The 5,190-nt window shown below is 43.2% G+C and overlaps 1 pseudogene; it reads right to left on the bottom strand.

Annotated features, from left to right (window-relative positions):
• The window catches only part of LOC102818997, a 20,765-nt pseudogene extending 17,927 nt beyond the window's left edge, over positions 1-2,838 (bottom strand).
• Between the last annotated feature and the right edge of the window lie 2,352 nt (positions 2,839-5,190).

Below are 5,190 nucleotides of genomic sequence, written 5' to 3'. Positions count from 1 at the left end.
GCAGCCCATGGCACTTTCAATATTCTCCTCCAACACCATAACTCAAAAGCATCAATTCTCCTATGGTTTTCCTTATTCACTGTCCAGCTTTCCCAAGCATATGAGATTATTGAAATACCACTGCTTGGACCTATAATATTATTTTAGAAACTCCAAGCATCATTTACATATGTATAAAACCACCCCATGATACCTCATCATGTATATGTCAGGAAAAAATAGTGAGGCAAGAATTGGGGACTCTGTGACTCCAAATCCCAGGCTCCTTTTTCTATGTAATGTTGCAATGTATTAATAAAGTGAGCTCATGTGAAATAAGGGTTTTTAAAATTATTATATAAATAGTCTGATACAAAGCATCAAAAAAAAATTAACTAAGGAAAGATGTTTTAATCTATATACCCAAAGAAATATACACGTGGGAAGCCATATCATCTGAACCATTAGGCTTTAGTTCAAACACTATCTGGTGGCAATTTTCCTACAGTAAAAAGACCAAATTCACTAGTTTACCAAAGAAAAACAAAAGCCACCTCTAGAGAACACAGGCCTCATCTAGAGAACTATCGCTATAGCTTAGTAAGAACATTAAATCTTAATGTATGACTTCATTTTGCAAGTTAAAATTTTGTTTATCTTTGTAATAAAAAGTCTAACAAAATTTTAAAAAAAACAAACCATTGCTTGGGTTAGGCACACCTTAGTCCTCAAGCCAACATCTTTGCTCTTCATCACTTTAAAAAGGTCTTGTGCAACAGATTTGCCGAATTCTTGACTGCTGCTTCCATGAGTGTGGATAGTTGATCCAAGAAGAATGAAGTCCTTAACAACTTCAATCTTTTCTCCATTAATAAGAATGTTGTTTACTGGTCCAATGGAGATGCAATCCATACTGAAGGCTGTGCTCTTTGATCTTCATCAGTAAATGGTTCAAGTCCTCCTCACTTTCAGCAAGCAAGGTTCTATCATCTGCATATCTCAGGTTGTTAATGAGTCTTCCTCCAATCCCGATGCCGTGTTTTTCTACATATAACCCAGCTTCATGGATTATTTGCTCAGCATACAGATTGAATTAAGTATGGTGAAAGAACATAACCTTGTCACACACCTTTCTTACTTTGAAAACATTCAGCATTCCCACATTCTGTTCAAACAACTGCTTCTTAGTCCAGGTACAGGTTCCTCATGAGCACAATTAAGTGCCTAGAGACTGTCAATCAACACTGAGCCCCAAATACAAGATGAGATGTTAAGTACCTCTGATCAAATAAGACCCTGAAATTCCAATAAGCCAGGTGACCCAGGCATGCAGAAACACATTAATATAGAGAGAAGAAGGTCCTAGTGAAAATGGAGCAATGTCTAGAGATTTAGTTACGAGGCCTGTTCAGCCACCCACTCCTTCATAGAATAAACACAGAGCACAGAGGTGCTCCCTGAAAAATCATAAATAACCAAATCTGCTTATTTACAAGAATTACTTTTTGTTCCATGCTACTCAACATTTCCTGGCTCAGTTCTCAAAATCTAACTGAATGTCCCCTCTAAACCCACGTCACAGGGATGGCAGTAGAAACAAGACACTAAGCAGCCTGAAGGCAGATGAATGTGTGGTTCACACTGAACTGACAGTCACAGCTTTTGAAATTCTTACTTTTGAGTCCATGGCTGTGTGATACGGTTACCTTCACTCCACAGCTGCCTAGACTGGAGTCCTTCTCCCTGTGATGGGCTCCGACCTGAAATGGGAGAAGGAGGGGAGAAGACAGTGTTGAGGAAAGAGAGTGTGGCAGGTTCTCCACCTTCAGCCCTTCATCCAGGCTGATTTCTAGGGAGCAGCGGGCCTTCTTGTTGCAGAAATGGTAATTCAATCACTGGTATCCAATCCCACAGATTCGGCCTCAGGAGACCCTTCAGATCCTGAACAAACACTGGGTGTGTGGTCTCTACAAACCCTTCATCCTCTGCCTTTAGACTGTGCACTCACTCCACATTTTACATCAGATGAACTGGGATTGGCCATGCTTTCTGCCTTACACTGAAAACAAGTCCCTGAATGTGCCTCTTACTAAGTGTTTTTCCCCTGAATTCATGGCACACCCCGTTCTAAATTCACACACTCCTCCAACTCTCAATGTTCACGTGACCCGCGCATTTTAAACTCTTGTAATGCAATTAACAACAACAATGCTCAAAGCAGCGCTGGTCACAGAAAGACCTGACTGCGCATGCCCAGTACAGCACCCCCAAAGTCCTGCCCTGAAGCAGCCCAGGTAAGGACAAGGAGCCCGGGGAGCAGGGACTGGAGGGGCTGGAGGCAGCTGTCCGGACTTACGGGAGACGCAAAGCCCGGACGTCCCGGAGGCCCTGACTTTGCCCGTCTACGAAGCACCGTGTCCCTGGGACATTACCTGGGAATGCACCGAGACACAGCCAGTCCCCTCCGGGCCGCGTCGGACCAGCGCGGCTCCAGGTGATGCTCAGGTTCGGGAGCAGCCCCGGGACGACGAAGAAGCCGGCCCTGAGCAGGAGAAGGACAGCAGACACCTTCGCTCCCAGCTGGGCCCTCCTGTGCTTCCGGCTCTGCGGTACGGAAAAAGCGGTCCAGGTATTAGGGACTGAGATAGCAGCCGGACGCAGTATGGCGCCGGGCAGTGACGCCACTTCCGCTTCCGTGTCCTGAGAGTCGGGGAGATGTGTCGTGACTTACAGAGTACCCCTGTGCTCTGAAATCTAGTTTCTTGGGGGTTTTGGAGTTGGACTGTTCTGTTTGAATTTGAAGCCTAGAGAATCACCTGTTTATTTAATTACGTGTATAACCTGCAACGCAGATACCATCTTTAGGAAGCAAAGTTGGAATTTTCATATGTATATTTTTTGTTAGGAATGAATCCCAATGCCGTACAAAAAGACACTTGCTGAGACTGAATTAACTCAGCAAGGCAAAATTTACTTCTGCAGAAGGGTGCATGCACATAGCAGTACAGGAATAGGCTAGCGACCACGGTGAGCGGGCCCGTCTACTCTGGGTTTATCCCTGATGGGAGTCTGAAGGCTGTGTCTCACACCATTGGCTAGAGCTTCCACTGCGCAAGCTTTTTCTTTACCCAGCTGGCTGATATAAATTTCTAAAGCACACATTCTTCTTACTCACTTCAGCATATAGTAAAAAATAAAAGATAAAGTCATACAGTCCCTACTCGATGAATAATAAAAAGTAATAGATCATAAAGTCTTTACTCGCTTCAAGGGGAAAAAATGAAAAAGAACAGTCACACAAAAATGATATAATCAGGATTCTAATAATTCTGAAGGAAGACACTCATTCCCACACTTTTAAAAGAAATTGCTGAATGTAAAACTAATGTTCTCCCATGTAAACTATCATATAATTCACAATAAAACATTTTTTTTTTAAATGGACAAGTTCGCTAGACAATTACTCAGTTTACCAAAATATTTTAGCAATTCTGTAGATTTCTGATAGGGAGTGAGGGGAGATGCATAAGAACATAGTCACTTGACCTGGCTTCAATGGTTGGATGGTCAGAACTCGACTAGAAGAAAAAAAAAGACGGAAAAAAATAGTAATCCACTACAATTAGATGAACTTGGCTATGCTTATGGATGTAATAGCACAAAAGAGGGAATGACTCTTTACAGAGAGGATCATTCGCACCCTCAAAATACACAGGGTTGACATGGATGGGCAACTTACACATTGGCTACCCAAAATGGGGGGCAGGGGGAGCTACAAAGGCAAGAAGTGGCTGGCTTACAAGCTTTTAAGAGGAAGCCTAGTTTCAGAGGGTGCAGGAATGTCTACTGAGTGGTTTCTAAACTGTCTAGATGGGGCTGGTGAAATGAGATGGGGATAAGTCTCCCTGGGTTCAGTAGTGAATAATTACTGCCAGGACTGATTATAAGAGTTGTAAATGTAAAGGTAGACATTTTGTAACAAAATGAGGGAGCGGTTGATCTTACAGTACAGGAGCAGAGGACCCTGGGGCCATCAAAGGAGAAGAGTGCAGTGGAGGACCCTATCCAGAGAAGCAGTGACACCAGAGATGCAGGCAGAGACCATGATGTGGAGAGAAGGAGCATCTGGGGACTATGAATTCAGGGAAGGAGAGTGGCTGTGAGCTGAAGGCCAGGGGGCAGTCTTGCGGAGTATTTGAATGGTTATATATTCCTGAGTGCTTCAGTGTACATCAAAAACGAACAAAAACAGAAGGAATGAAAGCAAATGCTGTTGAACGATGATGTATGGAGGGGATTATACTTATTGCTAGGAAATGAAATACGATAGGATAAATGTAAAGCTGATGTTCTCCCATATAAACTATCATTCAACTCACAATTTTTTTTAAAAAAAATGGCTTGATGAAGGATAGGGTAGAGGTTCAGTAAAGACCTCCATCAGCAATAACACAGAATACCAGACAATGCCGGTTCAGGGCAAAGCTTCAAAACTCTGAGCCACATATATTTTAAGGTTTGAAGGCTTATAGCTAGTAGAAATTGTAGTGGAAGTAAAGAAATCTTGTACTTTAGACTGTGCCGGGCTCAGGCCCTGGAGCCAACTTGTGCGAGACTAAAAGGCAAGTCCAATCGGGAGCAAGCACACCTACCACAGAATAACGCTGTGGGAACCTCGGAGCAAAGGTGGACAAAATGCTTTGTCAATTGTGCTTTGTTTTGATTTTTTTGTGTCATATCTGTTCATTGGCCTTCCCACTGTTTGCACAATTCCATTCTGCTGCCTAGAGTGGGTACCTGAGCGAGTGGACCCCTTCAATCCCCACCACTGGTGGGTACTTCTGCCACAGATGCACACAGATACTCTCAGCATTTAAAGAAACAGGTATCTCAACAGCAGGCCCTGAACTGTTAATAGGGAAAAGACTAGAACAAGGAGTGTGGATAGGAAGAGAGAGTTTAAAAACAAAACAGGCAAAAATTAAATCCTGAGGTACAGCATAACAACCAACAGTGGCACCTTCAAATTTATCAGGCAGTCTTGAAGGCAAGATGGTGAAAGAGGATATTAAAATCATACACATAACCCCCTCCATACACAGAATAGACAGAATGGGCAACTTGAACATTGGCTACCCAAAATGGGGGAGGAGGGGCTACAAAGGCAAGAAGTGACTGGCTTACAATCTTTCAAGAAAGAACCCAGATCCA

Source organism: Chrysochloris asiatica, unplaced genomic scaffold (assembly GCF_000296735.1).
Source record: "Chrysochloris asiatica unplaced genomic scaffold, ChrAsi1.0 scaffold00409, whole genome shotgun sequence".
Lineage (NCBI taxonomy): Eukaryota > Metazoa > Chordata > Mammalia > Afrosoricida > Chrysochloridae > Chrysochloris > Chrysochloris asiatica.
The sequence above is the reverse complement of the archived record's forward strand: the minus strand, read 5'-3'. Positions and strand labels throughout refer to the sequence as shown.